At 37.6% G+C, this 24,948-nt stretch overlaps 1 long non-coding RNA gene across 1 annotated transcript in view; it reads right to left on the reverse strand.

Annotated features, from left to right (window-relative positions):
* The window catches only part of LOC103008555 (uncharacterized), a 31,179-nt gene extending 7,347 nt beyond the window's left edge, over positions 1 to 23,832 (reverse strand). The window contains exon 1 of the long non-coding RNA XR_451104.2: positions 23,706 to 23,832. This is a non-coding gene — a long non-coding RNA (uncharacterized LOC103008555). The remainder of the gene's footprint in view (positions 1 to 23,705) is intronic.
* Positions 23,833 to 24,948: the final 1,116 nt, after the last annotated feature.

The following is a 24,948-nucleotide window of genomic DNA, read 5'->3' on the forward strand; positions in this document are numbered from 1 at the left end:
CGAAGCTTATTATAATGGTTTAAAGGGGTAATATATGCAAAAAAAATTTGTCAACTGTGAAGTGTAATACAGATGCCAGATACAGTAAAATTTTTCATTTGTTATGAGGATTAAGTCAGAAGAATGATGGTAAAATAAGTGTTGGGAGGATGTAGAGAAATTGGAACCCTTGTTCATTGCTCATTGGAATGTAAAACAGTGCAGTACTGTGGAAAGTAGTAGAGTGGTTCCTCAAAACACACACACACACACACACACACACACACACACACACAGAAATACCATATGATCCAACAATTCTACTACTGGGTATATACCCCCAAAATTTGAGAAGGATTCAAACAGACATTTTTATACAAGCATTCATAGCAACACTATTCACAATAGCCAAAATGAAGAAACAACCCAAATATCCATCCATGGATGAATGAACAGGCAAAATGTGGTATATACACACAATGGAATATCATTCAGTCTAAAAAAGAAATGAAGTTCTGACACACACTACAACATGGAAGAACCTTGACAACATGATGCTAAGTGAAATAAGCCAGACACAAAAGAACAAAGATTGTATGATCAATTCCAGTTATATAAGGATAGTCAGACTCATAGAAACAGAAAGTCAAATGGTTATTGCCAGGGGTTAGGGAGGAGGGGAGAAGAGGAAGTTATGGTTTAATGGGTACAGAGTTTCAGTTTGGGATGATGAAAAATTTCTGGAGATGGATGGTGGTGATAGTTGCACAGTAGTGTGAGTGTGCTTAATGCCACAGAACTGTACACTTAAAAATGGTTAAAATGGGGCTTCCCTGGTGGCGCAGTGGTTGAGGGTCTGCCTGCTAATGCAGGGGACACGGGTTCGTGCCCTGGTCTGGGAGGATCCCACATGCCGCGGAGCAGCTGGGCCCGTGAGCCACAATTGCTGAGCCTGCGCGTCTGGAGCCTGTGCCCCGCAACGGGAGGGGCCGCGATAGAGAAAGGCCTGCGCACCGCGATGAAGAGCGGTCCCCGCACCGCGATGAAGAGCGGTCCCCGCACCGCGATGAAGAGTGGCCCCCGCTTGCCGCAACTGGAGAAAGCCCTCGCACGAACCGAAGACCCAACACAGCCAAAAATAAATAAATAAATAAATAAATAAAACATTAAAAAAAAAAAAATGGTTAAAATGGTGAAGTTTATGTCAGGTATATTTTATCACAATGTGAAAAAGAAGATCATGGTCACTACATGGTCCCCACTTGGCAAAGGATATGGGGGATACGAATACAAAAGAAAACATATGGAAGTTACCATTTTGTTAGAGAAACTGGACAATACATAAAACAGTCCAGACTAATAGGCACCACTCTGTGATTCGAAGCTTCTCAAGAGATGCAAGGAGGCAGTAGTGAGCACGCTGGATCGGCGTGACTAGAGAAGTGACTGGCTCCATGGATGTGCAGACCTCGACTGGACATAGGCCTTTGAATGAGCACAGTCAAAACTTTATTTCCAGGCTTAGGAAGCATCTTCCCAGCAACTAGCCCTCTTGCCTGCACCTCAGAAAGCAGCCATTTTCCTCCCATTCTAATTTGAACGCCAGGAATCCAGTGCAATAACTGATTCGTTGGCATTTTATATTGTGTAGCGCCTTCATTCCAAGAGACTGCCCAGAGAACTAGAGACAGGCATTCAGCATTATTTTTTTTAATTGAATCATAGTTGATTTACAATATTGTGTTAGTTTCATGTGTACAGCAAAGTGATTCAAAGTTATATATATTTTTTCAGGTTATTTTCTATTATAGGTTATTATAAGATATTGAATATAGTTCCCTGTGCTATATAGCAAATCCTTATTGCTTATATATTTTATGTTTCTATCAGTTAATCCCATACTCCTAATTTGTCCATCCCTCCTCCCTTTTAACAGTTTCTATCTGTTAATCCCATACTCCTAATTTGTCCATCCCTCCTCCCTTTCCCCTTTGATAACCATAAGTTTTGTATATCTGTGAGTCTGTTTCTGTTTTGTATGTAGATTCATTTTTGTATTAATTTTTAGAGTCCACATATAAGCAATATATATGTATTTGTCTGTCTGTCTGATTTACTTACTATGATAATCTCTAAGTCCATCCATGTTGCTACAAATGGCAATATTTCATTCCTTTTATGGCTGAGTAATATTCCATTGTATAGGTATATACCATATCTTCTTAAACCAATCATCTGTTGATGGGCACTTATGTTGTTTCCATGTCTTGGCTATTGTAAATAGTGCTGCTATGAACGTTGGGGTACGTGTATCTTTTCGAAGTAGAGTTTTCATCTTTTCCAGATATATGCCCAGGAGTGGGATTGCTGGATCACACGGTAGCTCTATTTTTAGTTTTTTAAGGACGCTCCATACTGTTCTCCGTAGTAGCTGCACCAACTTATAGTTCCTCCAACAGTGTAGGAGGGTTTCCTTCTCTCCACACCTTCTCCAGCATTTATTATTTGTAGACTTTTTGATGATGGCCATTCTGACCAGTGTAAGGTGATACCTCATTGTGGTTTTGATTTGCATTTCTCTAATAATTAGTGATGTTGGACATCTTTTCATGTGGCTGTCGGCCATCTGTATGTCTTCTTTGGAGAAATGTCTACTTAATTCTTATATGCCCATTTTTTGATTGGGTTGTTTGTTTTTTGATATTGAGTTATATGAGGTGTTTGTATGTTTTGTATATTAACCCCTCGTTGGTTGCATCATTTGCAAGCATTTTCTCCCATTCCATAGAATGTGTTTTCATTTTGTCGGTAGTTTCCTTTGCTGTGAGAAAGCTCATAAGTTTGCTTAGGTCCCACTTGTTTGTTTTTGCTTTTGTTTCTTTTGCCTTGAGAAACTGATCTAAGAAAATATTGGTATGATTTATGTCCGAGAATGTTTTGCCTATATGTTCTCTTCTAGGAGTTTTATGGTGTAATGTCTTATATTTAGGTCTTTAAACCATTTTGAGTTTATTTTTGTGTGTGGTGTGAGGGAGTGTTCTAATTTCATTGATTTACATGTAGCTGTCCAGCTTTCTCAGCACCACTTGTTGAAGAGACTGTCTTTTCTCTATTGTATATTCTTGCTGCCTTTGTTGAAGATTAACTGACCTTAGGTGTGTGGGTTTATTTCTGGGTTCTCTGTTCTGTTCCATTGATCTATATGTCTGTTTTTGTGCCAGTACCATGCTGTTTTGATTACTGTAGCTTTTAGTGTTGTCTGAAGTACAGAGAGGCATTCTTAAATGCCTATTTGAAACTGGAAACTGAGAGGCGTGGCATAGAGTAAACCAAAAGGCTGAGTATTGATTGACACATTATCTGGGTTAAGCTGAGGGAATCAGGAGTTAATCATTAATGTCATCAGATACCTACAGTTTAATGCCAGTACAGAGGTACTACATTGTTGCTATAAGTACAATCTTTTCAGTCTACCAGAAAAAAAAAATTTGCTCTGGTTTGGTGATAACAGAAAGAGGTGATTGTAGTGAATTTTACAGAGAATGGGGGCATCAGGCTGAGTAATGTAATGGAAAGAGCAAGACTTTGGTGTCAGACGGACCTGGATTTGGATCCCAGTTCTGCCACTTACCACCTTGTGAATTTGAAAAGTTATTTCACTTTTCTTAGTTTCTCATATGGAGCATAATAATACCTACATCACTAGGTTTAAGATAAGATTATGACAATTTTGTATAATGTCCCTTAAACATAAAGGGCACTCTAATAATGAGAAGAAAATCAGCAGAAAAGTTTTCAGTAGAGATACCTGTGGTTGCTTCTAGATTATAATAAAAATAGCTAACTTTCACAGTACTAATATTTTCCCCAGGAATGTTCTAATAACTTTACATTTTGAACTCTTAACCCTTGGGAAAATCCTATCAGGTAGGTAGCATAGTTATCCTCACTTTACATTTGAGGAAGTTGGAGCACAGAGAGGTTAAGATACTTGCCAGATGTCACAGAGCCAATAAAAGTTGGCACCGAAGTCCATGTTCTGAACTGTGATAATATAGACCAGAGGTGATATTAGATAGCCTCCTAATGAATGAATTCACTGTGCATAAAAATATGTAACTTTGGTTTTAATAATAAGATGATTAGGAAAAAACAAAATAAAATGCATCTTTAAATCTCCGTAGCAAATCATATAATGGTTATTTTATGGTCATATTAAGTTTCTATTCAGCAGCTAATTCCAAAGATACAGATAATCAAGAAACATAAATCACCATGTCATATTAATAAGATATGTCTTTCTCACATATAGACACTAAAACATTTAAAGACAGAAGTGTGCCAGTTTTTATTGCTTAAGTTCTCATATTTGTGATAATTTTAGAATTCAAAAGTTTTAATATAGATAAGTTCAATATGTACATTTTTCCAATTAGTATTAAAAAAAAGAAATAGATTATCTCTAAGGATTCAGGTTCCTTTTTATTCACAGTAAGACTAAAATTCTAAAAGATTTACATGGGTAAAATTATACATCAAGAATACCAAACAGGGCTTCCCTGGTGGCGCAGTGGTTGAGAATCTGCCTGCTAATGCAGGGGACACGGGTTCGAGCCCTGGTCTGGGAAGATCCCACATGCCACGGAGCAGCTGGGCCCGTGAGCCACAATTGCTGAGCCTGCGCGTCTGGAGCCTGTGCCCCGCGACGGGAGGGGCCGCGATAGAGAAAGGCCCGCGCACCGCGATGAGGAGTGGCCCCCGCTTGCCGCAACTGGAGAAAGCCCTCGCACGAACCGAAGACCCAACACAGCCAAAAATAAATAAATAAATAAATAAATAAGAAAATCCTTTAAAAAAAAAAAAAAAAAGACTTGTTTAAAAAAAAAAAAAAAAAGAATACCAAACTTATTATGGAGGAATGTGGGCTTGCCTTGGTTGCTTACTCACTTACTTGATATAAGTTAGAAAAATTATGGCCCAGAAAACTCCAGAATGGAAAGATGTTTCACTTGTAAGTAATTGAGTAGACCAGTAACTGTAGAGGAAGTTAGAACTGTAGTAAAAAACGTATTTCTCAAAAAGACACTAGGCCCCAGTGACTCATGATACATAAGTTGTTCAAAAACCAGAGAAAAAGCTGAAAAGCTTGTCAATTTGTATCTGGTATAAACTCAGTGCCAAAAGTGGACAAAGATAGGATAAAAAAAGAAAACTATAAGCCAATCAAGAATTTGGAGACTTTTAATGTATCAGTTGTAATTTATTACATTTTGAGATTTAAGGATAAGATTTCTATGATACCCTTGATAGATGTCAAAAATGTTTTAGTAAAATTTAACACCCATTCCTGATTAAAACAAGGAAGTCTCTTGGTAAAATGGGAATGGAAGGAAACTTCCCTAACTGGATATGGCATATCTAGTAGAAACCTAAATCTCCTTAGTTTGGGCAAATACCAAAGAAGCTTATTTCTCACTTAAGTAATAGTCCAAGGTGAGTGTTTCTAGTTAGCAAGCCCTACACACAGTCTTTCAGGTACTCAGAATCCTCGCATCTCGTGGCCCCATCTCCTAAAACCTCATCCTCTATATCCAGCCTCAGAAAGCAGGATGGAGGAGTGCAAGGGAGAGTTTTTCATGGGCCTGGCACGAATACCGTTCACATTACCCTGGGGAGAACTTAGTCCCATGTCTGTACCCAACTGTGAGGGAGGCAGGGAAATGGATTCTAGCTGTGTGCTCAAAGGGAAAACTAGAAAGTGGTTTCTGTGGACAGTTAGTGCTCTCTGCCCCAGTCAGCTTCTCTGGCTACCTGTATCTACATACCCTTCTTCACACTCATTTCCTCCCCGAGAGAGATGACCCCAAATCTTATGCAGTCACTGCATTCATCTCAAAGTTTAAGAACTCTGACTGCTGTGCAGTCCATTCCATCAAATACTTCAAATCAAATATGTAGTTCTTTACGGTTTGGTGACCTATGAACTAAAAGATGTTAACTGCTCCTGCACACCCACACACCAGCACAAGTTAGTGGAGCAGAAAAGGACAACAGCAATAAAAAGTTCCACTTGGAAAGGGGAGAATAGGATACATACCAAATCTCAGACCAAAGACAAAATTAAAATCCTGTTGGATCTGTATCTAAACATGAAATATCTAATCACAAAAGACTGAACTATGAAATAGTAAAAGGCACTGTATAGTAAAATAGGTTTTAATTATGGATTAGGAAGACCTCTTGAGCATAACACAACATCCAGAAATCTTAAAGTAAAAAATGGACAGATTTGACCTCATAAAAATGTAAAATTTCTGTATATCAGAAGGTACCTTAAACAAAATTAAAAGACGTATGTAACAAATATTTACAACACAGCTGAAAGTTGGTTAATATCTCTAATAATCAATAAGAAAAAGACAAACAACCCAAAGTAAAAATGGAGGCTTTTGCCTTCCAGATGGGAAACTAATTGCACACAGCAATGTTCTCTCCTTCCCCAATCCCATCTATCCTTCTACTCTAAGCCTTGGATTTCTTTTTTGAGTATGGGAATATATACCTTGTTCTGTAAATTCAAAGAGAAAATTTTGGCTAATGAAAATTATGAGAAATTCCTGAGAGTAAACGAACAAAGGATAAGTTTGAAGAGGGTAATCGCAGCCTGGAATTTGTGCTGGATCCCTTTGGAAAGTACTACACAGAACATGGGAGAATCACCAGGAATTCCTCCTGCCTACAGGTGGAAGAAGCCAGGAGTAGAGAAGAGTGGTTCAATGCAAATGACAGGAAAATGAGTTGGGGTACCCACAGTGTGTCGTGTGCATCCCACCCTCCTCTCCATCCATTCGGATCTGTCTTTGGGCAGGAGCCATGCTGAAGGAGAGGCAGGGCCTGACAATGCCCAGAGATAATGACCGAGCCCAGAATACCAGCCTCTAAGATATTCCATCCAGAATACATCCCACCTTTTCCCCATTCTCACTGAAAACAATGGGGAGCACAAACCTCAGTAGCTATTTGTCCACCTCCCCCAAGGCTGGCTGAAAGACTAGAAGTATAAAGGATCCAGCATGGGATCCAAACCACAAAGATGAGCCCACAGTCAAAAATCACCAACATCTGGCACGCAGCCACCGTGAAAAATAGGTAACAATCCAACAGAATTACAACTATGCAAAAGTTAATAGAGCGATAAGAAAAGGACTTTAAAACAAGTGTGATTAGTGTCTTCAGATATAGGATGATGTCGCAATAATGAATCAGGAACTGTCTGTTATAAAACAAACCAAAGACAAACCTTGGAAGTAAAAAATATAATTATTGGAATTAAAAATGCACTAGATAGAAGAATAGGCATAGCTAAAAAAGAAACTAGATATCTGGAAGACAGCCTAGGGATGAAGTACAAGGCGAGAAAAAGATAAAAACTTAAGACATGGAAGAAAGTTCTGCAAGTCGTAGGATCTACCCAATAGAGAATAATGAGAATAGAAGAGAGGTAAAATCTGAAGAAATAATAGGATGGAATTTCTTATAGTTGAAGAAATATATAAATCTGAGGATTGAAATGGTCCACCAACTACAGAATAGGATAAACACACAACAAAAATAAAAGGCAATGTACAAAAGTAATGCAAGTTCAGAACTTTCATTAGTCAATATAGTCAATATGCTAAAAGCTGTAAGGATAAAGACAAACTGCTGCAGCCTCCAGAGAGGGTGAGAAAAAGACTGTTCAAAGTAATTCTAATCAGATTTGGCATTAGATGTGTCATCAACAATATTGGATGAAAAAAGACATTGGACTATATTTTTAGTTTGGTAAAGGAAAAAAAGTTCAAATCTAAATTTCTGTGTTCAGCCATGATATCGTTGAAATGTGAGAATGAAATAAGATTCTTTCAAATATCCAAGAATTCAAATTTTAACAACCCAGCAGATTCTCTCTGAAAGCTGAAAGAACTACTAGAGAATATACCCCCCAAAAAAGTCAATCCGGAACTTAACAATGAACTGCAATAGTTAGCAAAAAAAGTAATAAAGCCATTCTATAGATATGATTATAAAATTACTTTTAAAAAACAATACTGTGCCAAGATTTCAGATTATGTCAGCATGGGATGTGGGAAGATGGGGGCAAGGGTGCTGATGAAGAATTTAGGAAAATAAAAGCATTCTAAGATTCATCAAAAGGAATCGATGGGTAGCAATTAACTTCATACACTATTAGAAAAATATAAATCTAACCACTTATGATAAAAGCTTAAGTGTAACTACTAGAAAAATAAAAATAGAATATGTATGATTTTCAAACCAGTAAATGAAAAGAGGAACAAAGAAAATTCCACTAATCCATGAAAAGGCTGGGAAGAAGAAATGCAAGCATGAGAAAAAGGATGGTAAATTGAAAACACAAAATAAGGCAGCAGGAATAGGTCTAAGTGTATCAAATGTAACAGTAAATATGAATTGCCTATGTTTGTTTCATTAAAGGGAAAATAGTTTGGACTTTTAAGAATCCAGCTATGTGCAGGTTACTAGAGAAAGCCAAAACTGTGATAACTCAAAGTTTGAAAACATATCCCTAGCAAGTACTAACAGAAAGGTGGCAATAGCACCATCAATACCAGACAAGGTAGAATTGAAAGTCAAAAACATTAAAAGTTTAATAAAGGACATTTCGCATGGTTAAATAATTCACCAAGAAGCAATAATAATCATAAACTTAAATGCCCCAACATCATTTGGAAATACAAGGAAAATTGATAAAATCACAGATGGAAATTAGAAAATCCACATCATAGAGGTATGTTAAAGTCTCCCACTATGATGGACTATGAATAAAACTATAGAATATTTAAATAATGTAATTAATAAGTTCATGCTAATATATATGAACAGAATTCACATCCAATAGAGAATATGCAACTTGTTCATTTACTCAGTCAACATTTACAAAAATTGGTCGTACAGAATGTCACAAAGAAATTACAGTTAGGGAAAAAAATGAAATATAGAGATATATAGACCACTTAACCAACCCCAGTATATTATAGTTTTTTTTAATTTTTTTTTAAACATCTTTATTGAAGTATAATTACCTTACAATGGTGTGTTAGCTTCTGCTTTATAACAAAGTGAATCAGTTATACATATACAATATGTTCCCATTTCTCTTCCCTCTTGCATCTCCCTCCCTCCCACCCTCCCCATCCCACCCCTCTAGGTGGTCACAAAGCACCGAGCTGATCTCCCTGTGCTATGCGGCTGCTTCCCACTAGTTATCTATTTTACATTTGGTAGTGTATATATGTCCATGACACTCTCTTACCCTGTCACATCTCACCCCACCCCCTCCCCATATCCTCAAGTCCATTCTCTAGTAGGTCTGTGTCTTTATTCCCGTCTTGCCACTAGGTTCTTCATGGCCTTTTTTTTTTTTTTTTCCCTTAGATTCCGTATTAATTTTTTAAAAAGTTAATCCAGGCATCTAGATATTTTAAGTCACTTCTAAATAATTTATTGGTTAAAGAGAATGTGAAAATTGTAGTTTAAAATTATTTATAAATTCATGAAAATGAAAGCACTCCATATCAGAACTTATATGTTTTTTCATGGCTTCAAAAGCATTACACACTAACCTAAGAAGCTAGGAAATAAATAACCCAAACAAGCCCATAGAAAGAAGAAATAAAAATAATTAAAGCAGAAACGGATGAAATAGCAAATAGATAAGTCCATTTCCTCTTCCTCCTACCTCATTTCTCCTGTCTCCTGTAGCAAAATTCTTCAAAATAATTGCTTATTCTCACTGTCTCCAGTCGTTCTCCATTTAAAAAAAAAAGAAGAAGAAGAAAAAAAAACCTAATCAGGCTTCTGTCTTCAGCACTTCACCAAAACATATCTTGTAAAGACCACCATGTGTATATTTCAACTTTAATTTTATTTGAACCATCAGTGGGTTGATCATGTAACTTATTTTACAATCTTGGACACTTAGTAAAAGAGAGTAAGAGAGCACTGTTAATTATTACAGCTGAAAATAGACATAAATTGGGTCATGTGGTCACCCCACCAATCAGCAACATTTAGCCATAGATCAGTGCCTGGCATAGAGTGCATAATACATATATATTGAATGGATGGAGTTTATCAGCCCCACAGAATTTCCCCATTTTTTATTTTTGTTGTTAACTGGATAAAATAAAACCTTTGGCAAGATTGACCAAGGAACAAAAAGAGATCACAAAAAAACATGAGGAATGAGTGAAAGGTCATAGACACAAATATGTGAAAGATAAAAGAAAATTATGAGAATACTATAACAACTTTGTACTAATCCACCTGAAAACATAGATGAAATGGATACATTTCCTACAATACAAATGATTAAAGTTGACCTAAGATGGAGTAGAAAATCTGAATAAATGAGTCAATGTTAAAAAAAAAAATTGGGGCTTCCCTGGTGGCGCAGTGGTTAAGCATCTGCCTGCCAATGCTGGGAACACCGGTTCGAGCCCTGGTCCGGGAAGATCCCACATGCCGCAGAGCAACTAAGCCCATGCGTCACAACTACTGAGCCTGCACTCTAGAGCCCGTGAGCCACAACTACTGAGCCCACGTGCCACAACTACTGAAGCCTGCGTGCCTAGAACCTGTGCTCCACAACAAGAGAAACCACCACAATGAGAAGCCTGTGCACCGCAACGAAGAGTAGCCCCTGCTTGCCGCAACTAGAGAAAGCCCGCACGCAGCAACGAAGACCCAACGCAGCCAAAAAAAAAAAAAAAAAAAAAAATTGGAAAAAGCATTTATCAGCTGTGCTGTGGAGAAATAAGAAAGTGGTCTGGATACCTGCTTGGGCTAGTATAACAGGGCAGGAAGAAACCACTTAGGGGAAAGTGGATTTCAGGGCTGAAAGTCAGAGTTCTGTGCTCCAGCTACCCCATCTGTGTGGAGATTTGCAAACTTATTTTTTGAAAGAAACTGATGGATTTCATTGTAGATGCATTACTTTTCACCATAGTTCCATTCCTACTCAGAACTACTGAGTCCTCTCCTACTTTGTGGGAAGACTGGACAAAATTATGAAAGAAACTAAGGAGTTAAGCTACAAGTTAGAAGAAAATATATCCTCCCTTCAGCTAGCTACATATTACAGGGTCCAGGCAAGCACGTAGCCTTATGGCCTAGATTTTTTTTTTGCACACCATATGAGAAGGATACCATTAGCCCGTTTATCTTGTAGATTTGTTTTTGAGGGTGAAAAGAGAATGAACATCTGGTAATGGATAAAGAGGGACATAAGTGAGAGATTTAGCATTAGTTTGAAGGGTATGTGTGGAACAAAAATGAAAAAACATGAAGACACTCCAGTTATGATGCATTTACAACAACTTTTCCATCTCCAGGCCAGCAACCCACTTGTGTCCCGCCATCCTAAATATGCCCTGAACATGTCTTCTTGTACTTAGGTCCTACACAGAGTGAGTGTAGTAGCATCTCCAGCAATTTGTTCAGTGTATGCTCAATAAATTATTCTGAAATAAAAGGAAAAGGTCAAGGATAACCTTTAATCATAAAGAAAATACTGAGCTCTGTTCATTATTCTCTGAGGAGGATGTCCTCACTATAGAAAGATTTTCTTTAAAACGATAAAGTGAATAAAAATGTTGGTGTTGAAAAGAATGACTATAGAGAAAGCAGCTCTGTAGGGTAACACCATTGAGAAGAGTAGGGAGTTTAGAATTTGATATATATTTTCATAAAACTTGGCAATGACTGATTTTATTCAAGTATTTCAAATGGTTTTGGAAAAAGAAATAATAAAGTAATTAAGATTGTAAAAAAGTTAAATTTAGTGATAAACTCCCAACATAAAAGCAATGTGCTGTACAAAAAGTCTTTGAAATAAAAGAAGGTGGAGAGAAGGTAATTCTAATGAAATTTTATCTCTAGGGGCATATATCATCAAACCCCTCCAGCATAAATGCTATTTTATTATATTCTTATGTCTTACTCATTTGTGTGTATTCAGAGTATTTTATTCTAAGATTACATATTTGGCTGAATAAACTTCTTGATGTCTGTAGATGTTATGTTTTAGTGGAATATTTGTATATAAATGTTTTCAACAAATTACCAAATCAGTGACAATTTCTGGAACATGAAGAGCTGAATTAGTAAATTCATTTGAAGAGAAGAAAAACATTTCATTGCTCTTGAGCTCCTAAGTGTTGAATTTTATTTTTTCTGAGGTGGTATAAAAATGTATTTCTAACAGTGAAAATATATGAACATATGAAAGAATAAAGACTGGTTTATATTGAGTTAGAGAAGATGAGGCTTGGAAGGTAATTTGAAGCCATATGGTATACGGTCTTGAAAAGTTTGGCTTGGGTGGGACCTCAGAGATCATCTGGTGTTTAATTAACCTGTTAATCTTATTTTCAGAGAAATTAGGTCCCAAGAATCCCTCCAATTTCTTTTTTTTTTTTCTTATTTATTTTATTTTTGGCTGCGTTGGGTCTTCATTGCTGTGCGTGGGCTTTTCTCTAGTTGTGGAGAGCGGGGGCTACTCTTCATTGCAGTGTGCAGGCTTCTCACTGCAGTGGCTTCTCTTGTTGCAGAGCACGGGCTCCAGGCTCACGGACTTCAGTAGTTGTGGTGCGCGGGCTTCAGTAGTTGTGGCATGCGGGCTCAGTGGTTGTGGCTCATGGGCTCTAGAGCGCAGGCTCTGTAGTTGTGGCGCACAGGCTCAGTTGCTCCGTGGCATGTGGGATCTTCCTGGACCAGGGCTCAAACCCGTGTCCCCTGCATTGGCAGGCAGATTCTTAACCACTGTGCCACCAGGGAAGCCCTCAAATTTCTTTTTATAATTAAAGTAATTGATCTTCAATGTTTTGTTAGACTCAGGTATATAGCAAAGTGATTCAGTTGTGTGTGTGTGCGTGTGTGTGTGTATTCTTTTTCAGGTTCTTTTCCATTATAGGTTACTATTGATACATGATACTGAATATAGTTCCCTGTGCTATGCAGTAGGTCCTTGTTGTTTATCTATTTTGTATACAGTAGTGTGTATCTGTTAATCCCAAACTCCTAATTTATTCCTCCTCCCCCTTTCCCCTTTGGTAACCAGAAGTTTGTTTTCTATGTCTGTGAGTCTATTTCTGTTCTATAAATAAGTTCATTTGTATAATTTTTAGATACCATATAAATGTGATATCATGTGATGTTTATCTTTCTCTGTCTGTCTTATTTCACTTGGTATGATAATCTCTAGGTCCATCCATGTTGTTGCAGATGGCATTATTTCATTCTTTTTTATGGCTGAGTAATATTCCATTGTGTGTATATATATATATATATATATATATATATATATATATATATATATATGGCACATCTTTATCCATTCGTCTGTCGGCGGACATTTAGGTTGTTTCCATGTCTTGGCTATTGTAAATAGTGCTGCTATGACGATGGCCATTATGACCGATGTGAGGTGCTACCTCATTGTAGTTTTGATTTGCATTTCTCTAATAATTAGTGGTGTTGAGCATCTTTTCATATGCCTGTTCACCATCTGTATGTCTTCTTTGGAGACATGTCTATTTAGGGCTTCTGCCCATTTTTTGATTGGGTTGTTTGCTTTTTTTTGATAATGAGCTGTATAAGCTGTTTGTGTATTTTGGAAATTAAGCCCTTGTTGGTGGCATCATTTTCAAATATTTTCTACCATTCCATAGGTTGTCTTTTCATTTTGTTAATGGTTTCCTTTGCTGTGCAGAAGCTTTAAAGTTTAAATAGGTCCTATGTGTTTATTTTTGCTTTTGTTTCCGTTACTCTAAGAGGCAGATACAAGAAAATATTGCTGCGATTTATGTCAAAGAGTGTTCTGCCTACGTTTTCCTCTAGGAGTTTTATAGTATTCGGTCTTACATTTAGGTCTTTAATCCATTTTGAGTTTATTTTTGTATGTGGTATTAGAAAATTTTCTAATTTCTTTCTTTTACAGGTAACTGTCCAGTTTTCCCAGCATCACTTATTGGACAGACTGTCTTTTCTCCATTGTATATTCTAGCCTCCTTTGTCATAAATTAATTGACCATAAGTGTGTGGGTTTATTTCTGGGCTTTCTATCCTGTTCATGGATCTGTGTGAACTGGTTTTGTGCCAGTACCATACTGGTTTGATTACAGTAGCTTTATAGTATAGTCTGAAGCCAGAAGGCATGATTCCTCCAGCTCCATTCTTCTTTCTCAAGGTTGTTTTGGGTATTTGAGGTCTTCTGTGTTTCCATACAAATTTTAGAATTTTTTTTTCTAGTTCTGTGAGGAATGCCATTGGTAAATTGATAGGGATTGCACTGAATCTGTAGATTGCCTTGGGCAGTATGGTCATTTTAACAGTATTGATTGTTCCAATCCAAGAACACAATATATCTTTCCATCTGTTTGTGTCAACTTCCATTTCTTTCATCAGCATCTTATAGTCTTCAGAGTACAGGTCTTTTGCCTCCTTAGGTAGGTTTATTCCTAGGTATCTTATTCTTTTTTATGTGATGGTAAATGGGATTGTTTCCTTAATTTCTCTTTCTGATACTTCATTGTTAGTGTATAAAACTGCAACAGATTTCTTTATATTAATTATGTATCCTGCTACTTTACCAAATTCACTGATGAGCTCTAGTAGTTTTCTGATGGCATCTTTAGGATTTTCTATGTGTAATGTTATGTCATCAGCAAATAGTAACAGTTGTACTTCTTCCTTTCCAATTTGGATTCCTTTTATTTTTTTTATTCTCTGATTGCTGTGGCTAGTACTTCCAAAACTATGCTGAATAAAAGTGGTGACAGTGGGCATCCTTGTCTTGTTCCTGATCTTAGAGGGAATGCTTTCAGCTTTTCACTATTGAGTATGATGTTAGCTGTGGGGTTGTCATTTATGGCCTTCATTATATTGAGGTATGTTCCCTCTATGCCCACTTTCTGGAGATTTTTTATCATAAATGGATGTTGAATTTTATCAGAAGCTTTTTCTGCATCTATTGAGATGATCATATGGTTTTTATTCTTCAGTTTGTTAACATGGTCTATCACATTGATTGATTTGTGGATATTGAAAATTATCCCTAGGACAAATCTCACTAGGTCATGGTGTATGATCCTTTTAATGTATTGTTGAAGCTGGCTTACTAGTATTTTGTTGAGGATTTTTGCATCTATGTTCATTGAAATTGTGATATTGGCCTGTAATTTTCTTTTTTTTGTGGTATTTTTGTCTGGTTTTGGTATCAGGATGATGGTGACCTCATTGAGTTCAGAAGTGTGCCTTCCCCTGCATTTTTGGAGTAGTTTGAGAAGGATAGGTGTTAACTCACTCCAGTTTCCTATGAACTTTTCCCAGGCACACAAACTAGCATTCATAATGAGGGATTTGGCTGATGGACAGTGGGTAACCATTGGAGATTTTGAGTTGAATCAAAAGAATAGCACAATCATAATTGTTTTGGTGAGATCTCTTATAGTGATTCAGTATCAGTTAGGCTGAGGACACCCTTAAGGACAGTCTTAAGAGATCCTTAGAAGTCTCTTGTAATGTGTTGGATCTGAGGTAATAAAAGTCAAGACAAAAGTGATGTCTAAGGAAATGGGGGTGAAAAGGGACAGAAGTGGAAATATGGCTTGGAGTCTCTTGATTTATACTGTGGTATCCTTGCCTCTGCTACTGACTGTGGCTTTACTTCCCTCATGTTTCATCATCTGAAAAATGGAGTTGAATTAGATGATCACTAATCACTCTGACGTCTGTGACTGAAAAGAACACCTGGAAGTAGAAGGTGAAGGCTAGAGATACAGTGCAGTTCATATGCCTGATCCAGCTATGTAATCTAATTCTCTCTCTTAAGAATCACAGAGATTGGGAATTTGTAGTTGAGTTGTATTAGTGGTAGAATGTTAAACAAAAAGTCTATACATTCTTGCCATTGAGATCCCAAAATTCCTAAGGACTAATTATTTAAGTTTGCTCTGTATTCTTCCAGAAAGTTCTCCTTTGTAACTTAAACTAGCCTAACTTGATTGCTTATGCTTTCAAACAGAAGATTTTAACTAAACATTACTTGATAGACTAGACAGTAGAAATTTTCTGACCGTCCTTGATGAGCATGTTCCATCAGAGAAATGTTGCCCACTGTGCATCTCTCTCTCTGTCTCTCTCTCTCTCTCTCTCTCACACACACACACACACACACACACACACACACACACACACCAGAAAGTCTATAATTAGGTTACCAAACTTTTGACTCACTTGTCAGCAAAGCACATTTATCCAGAATAGTGAAAATGTCAGGCAACAAGAAAAGGCAACAAAAGCAAAAATTAAAAAGTGGGACTGCATCAAACTAAAAAGCTTCTTCACAGCAAAGGAAACAGTCAACAAAATGAAAAGGCAACCTCTGAAATGGGAGAAAATATTTTCAAATCATATGTCCCATAAAGGGTTAATATCCAAAATATGTAAATAACTCATACAACTCAAAAGCAAAAACAAATGATCTGACTTTAAAATGGGCAGAGGAACTGAATAGACGTTTCTCCAAAGAAGTTATACAAATGGTCAACAGATACATGAAAAGGTGCTCAACATCTGTAATCAACAGTGAAATGCAAATCAAAACCACAATAAATCATCTCACAATTGTTAGAATGGCTATCCTCATAAAGACAAGAGTTAAGGTTGGTAAGGATGTGTAGAAACGGGAATCCTTGTGCACTCTTGATGGGAATGTAAATTGTGCAGCCACTATGGAAAACAGTATGGGGGTTCTTCAAAAATTAAAAATAGAACTACCATGTGATCCAGCAATCCTACTTCTGGGTATATATCCAAAGAAAATGAAAATAAGATACCAAAGAGATATCTGCACCCTCATGTTCTTTGCAGCATTATTCACAATAGCAAATATATGGAAACAGCCTAAGTGTTCATCAGCAGATGAATGAATAAAGAAGGTGTGAGATATATACATATATATAAATGAACTGGAATATTATCCCGCCATGAAAAAGGGAAATCCTGCCTTTTGTATCAACATGAATGGAACTTGAGGGCATAATACTAAGTGAAATAAGTTAGAGAAAGACAAATACTGCATGGTATCACAAGTGGAATCTTTAAAAAAGTTCAAATTCATAGAAAAAAAAAGTAGAAAAGGGGTTACTAGGGGCTGGGGAAGGTGGGGGGATAAGTAGACATTGGTACAAGGGTACAAACTTTCAGCTATAAAATGAATAAGGATCTAATTAATGTACAACATGGTGACTGTAGTTGACAACACTATACTGTATAATTAAAATTTGCTAAGAGAGTAGAATTTAAATGTTCTCACCAGGTATAGATAGATAGATAGATAGATAGATAGATTTTAACATATAAAAATATATGAGGTGATGGATGTGTTAATTAACTATGTGGAAATCCTTTTACAATATATACCTATATCAAATCATCATGTTGTACACTTTAAATATCTTACAATTTTGTCAGTTATGACTCAAGAAAATTGGGGAAAAAAGAAAAAAAAGACCAGGTTCAGATACAGGCTTGGCCACTTCCCAGTTGTGTAAACTTGATATTTTACCTATTTTAGTGGAAGCTACCCATCCAAGACAGCCTTCAGCATTATGATGATACCCACTGCCTCAGGCTGATACTACTACTTTCCTTACTGGGAAAGCAAGAGGGAAAGGATGATTCGGGGTGGGGTCCTAGCTTCAGCTTTCCTTCAGTTGTATTTTTATTTGTTTTGTGTGTTTTGAGGCCCCTATTTTGTGAGGCTCTAAGTACGTTAAGTTTCTCACCCAGTAGGCAGACTTCAGTCAAAATTTACAGTGTATTAGGGACACATAACTAAATTCCAAAGCAATTTCAGCTCCCCTGATCTCACCTATGAGCTCAGAACGCCCTTAGAATAAGGTAGACAATAAAACTGGGTAAAACTAGAGTCTTCCTCTCTGCAGCTCTCTCCTAGATGTTGTTTTTTCATATCTTTGCTTTCCAAGGCACCGTTTCCCATCTGTACCAGTACCCAGCAACCTTCTGTTTCCCCAAGAATCTTCATGTAGAGTGTATATGTTGATAAGGAAGCATCAAAGCCAATATTTTACCAGTTTTAGAAGCTATCCCCATTTTCAACCATTAGCTCAAAAAAGGAAGTAATGAGATCAGGACCTTACAGTGAGACAGAGCTATCAAGGATTTTAAAGGCTTGGTGGTTATTTATCAAGGTTGGTAGGTATATGGGGATTGTTAGTGAGAGAATAAATTGATGCAGCATCCTTGGAGTAGGGGGCAATTTCATAATATCTACCATCACTTAGTAGCTGTGTGATGCTGGGTTTTCTTTTCCTCCCTGGAAAAGTGGAGATACTAATGCCTACCTCCTAGTTTTGTTTCAAAGAGTAAATGTGACACAATGCCTAGCATATAGTTAGTACTTACTAAATATTACCTCCTGTTTTAGTCATCTTGGGCTGCCATAACAAAATACCATAGTCTGGGTGGCTTAAACAAATTTATTTCTCACAGTTCTGGAGCCTGGAAAGCCCCAGATAAAGGTGCCAGCAAGGTAGCTTCATTATAAGGCCTCTTCTCCTGGCTTGTAGGCAGCCAGCATTTCACTGTGTGCTCACATGACCTCTTCTTTGTGTGTCCAGGGGAAGGAGGTGCTCTTTGGTATCTCTTCTTATAAGGTCACTAATCCCATCATGGGGGCCCCACCCTCCTGACCTCATCTAACACTAATTACCTCCAAAAAGCCTCACCTCCAAATACCATTGAATTGGGGTGTTAGGGCTCCAACTTATGAATTTGGAGAGACACAAACATTCAGTCCACAGACCCTCCACATACCTAGGCACAATTTTGAGGAAGGAAAAAATACTCCGACTGTGGTTTCTATTGAAACAGATGTTAAGAAATCTATTCCAGGATTTCATGTTTAAGCTGAAATTTCATTTTTAACTTGGAGAACATATTTCAGGGTTTTCTTTTTAAGCCCTGAGGCAAGAGCAGGATCATACTACCAAGTACAGAGCAGGTTTTCTATCCCTCTCAGAGGTATGGAAAGGAACCCTTTCCTCACTGATTCATTTCAGAGACGGTAAAGAGTTTAGAAGGGGAAGGGGTGATGGGGACACAAAGCCAAGTGGGCTTTGGCCACAGGATAGTTCCTACAGTACATAACTAAATACGTCTTGGCTTTCTTGGCAAACTATCCAGGAGGTGGAAATACACCACGATTCTTTTACACATCTGCCTTCATTCTGGTCTGAATTCAGTCACCTTTGGTAATCATGAGAATTTTCTATTAGAATGACTTGCTTTAATACCCAAATTCTAACTTTAAACCTTGTTATGATGAGCAAAAGAAGCCAGACACAAAAGAATACCAACTGTGTTTCCATTAAAATGAAGTTCTAAAATAGACAAACTAATCTGTGATGATAGAAATCAGCACTGTGGTTGCAGCAAGTAGGGCAGGAATTGAGTGGGAAGGGTCACCAGGGAACTTTCTAGAGTAATGGAAATATTCTATAGCCTGATAAAGGTGAGGGCTTATGCATTTGTCAAAACTCACCAAACTGTGCATTTAAGATCTGTTCATGTCACTGTAAATAACACCTGTTATAAAAATGAATGTATGCATTTATGCTATTTCATATCAAAATAAACAAAATTATGAAAAATATGTGTGTTTTTCCTTGGAAAGATCTCTCAGAAATCTAGATTCATGTCTGTATATAGTCATAAGTAGCAAGCACAGGAGTATGAATAGGATAAAAGCCATATGCTCCTCAGGAATTCTTCCTAGATTTCTGTAGCCATCCTTAAAGCAGCAGTTCTCACTGGGAAGAGAAGAACAGTGGGAAATAACACCTCCTGATGGTTGTATCGGAACAACCAGGCTGAGTTTTCTAATACAGATATGGGCTGCCTCCCTGCTTCATCCCAAATATTCCCTCAGGATGCTTCCCCACCTTAAGAACCATCCCAGAATGAGCCACTATGATTACGGAGAGCTTTGTAACCCTCGGGTATGTTCAGTGCAAGCTCTTGATTCCCTAAGGTAAGATGGGTTTACCAACCTCTGCCTCACTTTATTACTGTCATCTACCAACTTCCCAGATACTCCCCTTCGTTAACTGGCAAATACAGGACCTGGATCTTTCTTTCTACCCCAGTTGCTGTCATTAATTCTGGGTGACATCAAGGTCATGTAGATGAGCCATCCAGAAACGTACACTCGGACTTTCTTAATTCCAGTGGCTTTCACATCCACTCTACTTTAGCCAAGTCACACCTAGAATCTTATCATCACCTGGAACTGCACCACATCCAAAATTCTGATCTGTACTATCCCTCTATGAGTCTTAATGTCTTATCCTTTTACTTCTCTTGTGCCTTCACTCCCACTGTACCTACTTTCAACTTCAGAGCGACCTCCAGTTCTTTGACCCCATAATTTTTTTCCTAGTCTGTGAGGACTCTCTAAGGCTTCCTTGCCAACGTAAACTGTTATAACATGATTGGTTGTCTTAGTTATTTTTTTTACCAGTATCTTTGATGTGTTTTTGTTAGTCTACCTTCACCACAACAGCACCTGGACAGTAAATCTCCAGCCCAAGATCAGTACAACATTACTGCTTACTATTATCTTTATTCTTGTGCACACATGACTAGAGAAATCCTACAAATCAACCTGACAACCATTTTTGTAATTTAGCCTCAGTTGGTCCCTTAACACCTATTAACCCTTTCATCTGCCCTTGGTCAGACTGCTCTCCAAGCTCCTGAACAGTTGTCCCGGACCTTCGCCATTCTCCCTCAGATCCCTCCCCCAGGAGATCACCTGAGCACCTATGTCATGGAGAAATTGAAATCATCAAGCATACTCTCTATCATGTCTTGTTTTTATTCAGCAGTTTTAATGTAAATTCTAGCCAATATTCTCATTCATATCATATCTCAAAGTCTAAGAAAACAAGGTCAACCTTAAGTCCACCCCCTTCTGACTTCTTTGACACTTTCTGTGTCAGTCATCTCCTTCTTTTTCCAAATAAACTCTTCCCACTTGCTCCTTCTCTTCAGCCTGTAAACATGCTTATGTCAGGCCCATAATAAATACAAGCCCTCTGGACTGCATGACTCATTCTAACTACTGTTTATCATCACCATCTTATTAAGAGTGTGCTTTCTTAGTATAACAGTGGTTCTAATTGATAAGTCTTATGGGCATTTTTAATCCCAGTTTCACTGAACTATAGAGAAATTATAACTGATCATCCTAAAAGAAATACTCCAACATCATAAGAACTAATAAACAAGGTCAGCAAGGTTTGCAGGATATGAAGTCAACATGCAAAAATCAATTATCTTAATACCTTAGCAATGAACAATCCAAAAATGAAACTTAGGAAAAACAATTCCAATTATAATAGCATTAAAAGAATAAAATAGTCAGGAATAAATGTAACAAAAGTGTAATATTTGTACACCTAAAATCATTGAGAGAAGGAAGACCTACATAAATGGAAAGACATCCCATATTTAAGAACTGGAAGACTTAATATTGTTAAGATAGCAAAACTTTCCAAATTGATCTAAAGATTCAATGCAATTTATTTCAAAATCCCAGGTGGGTTCTTTGCACAAAATGACAAGCTAATTCTAAAATTCATATGGAAATGCAAGGGAACTGGAATAACCAAAACAATCTTGAAAAAGAATAATGGATTTGGAGGACTCACACTTCCCAATTTCAAAACTTACTACAAAGCTACTGTAATCAAGACAGTGTCATACGGTCATAAAAGTAGACATATGGATCGATTGAGAACAGAATTGAAAGTCCAGAAGTAAACTCCCACATTTATGGTCAAAGGATTTGTGACGAGGATGCCAAAAGATTCAATGAGGAAAGAATAGTCTTTTCAACAAATGGTGCTGGTATAACTGCATATCCAAATGTAAAACATGAAGTTGGATCTTTAGGTTTCAGCCCTACATGTAAAACACTCACAATCTTACCCCAAAAAAGTGGGGAAAAAAAACCCCTAACAATCAGTGACTTTTCTTGGACTCATGAAGCTGAGGTAGCAGGGCAAACAACCACCCCAAAATCTGGACAGACAGTAGAGTCAGAGAGTCATTGAGGTCTTCTTACCTGGAGTGGAAATCACTGGAGCCCTACATTGATAGGAACACTTTTGCGGTAACTTTGACAAATTGCTGGAGCTGAGTGTGGACTAGTAAGAGAGTGACAGAGTCCTGGAGTCTGTGACCTTAGGGGTCACTCACGCTTTCATGGGCTTTACCTCCAGGAAACCCACCAGGTCCTCACAGTGAAGAACCAAGAAAGATAACCTCATGGCTCTGACAGGTGGAGGAGTTTTCTTCTTTTGAAATAAATCTAGATGTTTTCCATAACAAAGCCCTAATCTCCAGGGGCAAGATTTTTCCAGAGCCTTGTTCAGCTTGGGAGAAGTACACCGCCCTGCCTCCAGCCCCTAACGGGGTGGGGTCTATGAAACACTTGTGAAGGTCGCATACCAGGGACCCAAGCACACTAAAACACTGAGATTTAACTATAAAACTGTAGAATGCTTTCCCGCCCAGACACCTCACCACCACACAAACAGGGCTCTAATATAGCAGTGGATTACAGCTGAAACCGCTGCAAAATACAGACTCTACCTAAGGAGGACTTATTAGGGTATGCCGTGGACAGCAGGGGAGACAAAAACAAAGGCACTATAGAGATTTGAAGCCTCTGGTACCTGCAGCTACAGCAAACATTACACACAGCCCAGCTCATAGTAGACCCGCTTGGCTTCATTTATTTTAGTCATTCATAAATGTACTAACTTATCATAAACTCTTTTACTGGACTTCTGATTGGTTATATAACAAAAGATGACTAACCTCTCTAATACTTTTCATATTATATAAATGTTAGTATTATTGTATCACTTTATTTCTGCCTATTTTGTTGCTCCAATTTCAATTGAAGTCTTTTAAGGACAAAGACTGTGTTTTACTTTTCTGTACCTTCCATGGATAGCTTAACTCAGCGATGCGTGAGTGAGTGAGTGAATGAAAGAATGAATGAACCAGAATGAATGAGTGAATGAAAGAATGAATGCGTGAGTGAGTGAGTGAATGAAAGAATGAATGAACTTAAGATTGTCATTAGATTGACAAGGGAGCCCTTGAAGGAGGTACGGCAGTTCTAGCTGTTATTATTGTTCTGATAGTACTTTCTTGGTCCTGGACATCCTCCTCCAGAGAAAGAGTGTGTACAGTGGAGAATGGTTTAGAATCAGGAAGTCGGGTTTCTAGTCCTGAATGTACCGCTAGGTAGCTGTGTGGCCTTTTTACATTTCTGTAAAATAAACATTCCTTTCAGATCTATCATTCCAAGATTCTTAAAACCACTGGCCCTTATTAAAATGAGGAAAAAACCTACCAAAATAAATTGCAAATTTAGCAAATGAATATTTCTTTTTTTATATCCTATTAATACCTAGGACTTAATGAATGCCTGCTATATTCAGGCGCTGTTTTAAGTGCATCACCTGTATTAACTTATTTATTCCTATGAAATAAAACTATTTCATTTCACTTTCACATATGAGATATAGAAATGTGTAACTTACATAGCTTGTGGCAGAAACAATTTCAGATCCAGGCAGTCTGGCTCCCATAGCTGTACTCTTGATCTTAATGTTTCTCCCAGGCACTAGGTTAGTACCAGCCTTCCCTTCTGCCCTCAGAACCACTGGCTTCTTCTGTGGTCATATACTTCATTTGAAAGATTAAACTCTTAACTCAATGCAAAGTGATAATTCAGAAAGATGTTGTGAGAGAACAGAATTCCCAGGGGAGCAAAAAGATATTTGCTAATGACTTCATTTGGGACAAAGGATTTTGTTTTATTTGACATTACAGATCCTGTATTGAGAAATCAATGTGTGGATAAGCTTTTGACCTGACTTTTGAACAGAATATCGTTCTTTCCCCCAAACGTTATCAATCATGAGGTTGAAAGGTGAGTCTTGTCATTGCAACATCACCTATTTTTCTCCTACTGAGAGGGTTCCACTTGATTTAATATTAGGAAAGGTTTCTTTGGCATGAACTGGATTTAGGAAGCCACCTTGACGCTGCTTTCTCCCACTCCTTACCTCAGCTCACAAGTATATCAGCTGTAAGAAACATATTGAGATGGTTAGACAGCCTTTTAAAGCTGGATCAGGAAGAATAAGTAAACAAGGGAACTTTCCATCGTATGAAATGTGTACTTTGAGTCCAACAAAGTATACAGAGTAGCAAGTAAGATAAAGATGATTCTAGAACTAACAAAGATGTGATCAACATTCAGTGTTGCTGGGCCTTCTTCCTGCAATTCCAGCCACGTTTTCCTCGCATTCTTTTTTCCCATTCCTACCTTCCCTTTTCTCCTCTCAACTCTTTTCTCCCCCATCCTTTCCTATCCAGATACCCCCAGGACTGTTATTGTCACATTTCCTGCTCCTAGGACATTGAGGAAATGAGTTTTATATGAGAACATGTAAAAAATCCTGAATATCCACCTATGTATAGCATATGTTCACACTTTGATTTTTTCATCCATACTCATTCATTTATTCAACAGACAATTACTTAGTGAATGTTCAGTCTTAACAGTTCTTATGCCTCCCCATACACATATGTATATACCTTAGGACAGATGTTATGTTTGTGTTTCCCTAAGGACATTGGATTTTAGCTGGAAAGCCCCAAAGTAGCAGCAAATTGGGGCATATTCTTGATAGTTTACCATTTATCATGGGTTCGGGGTCTGGTAGAAGCTAGGCCTACATATTACAGCCTGAGGAAAACCAGCTGTTTGGGAAAACT

Source organism: Balaenoptera acutorostrata, chromosome 12 (assembly GCF_949987535.1).
Source record: "Balaenoptera acutorostrata chromosome 12, mBalAcu1.1, whole genome shotgun sequence".
In the NCBI taxonomy this organism is placed as follows: Eukaryota; Metazoa; Chordata; class Mammalia; order Artiodactyla; family Balaenopteridae; genus Balaenoptera; species Balaenoptera acutorostrata.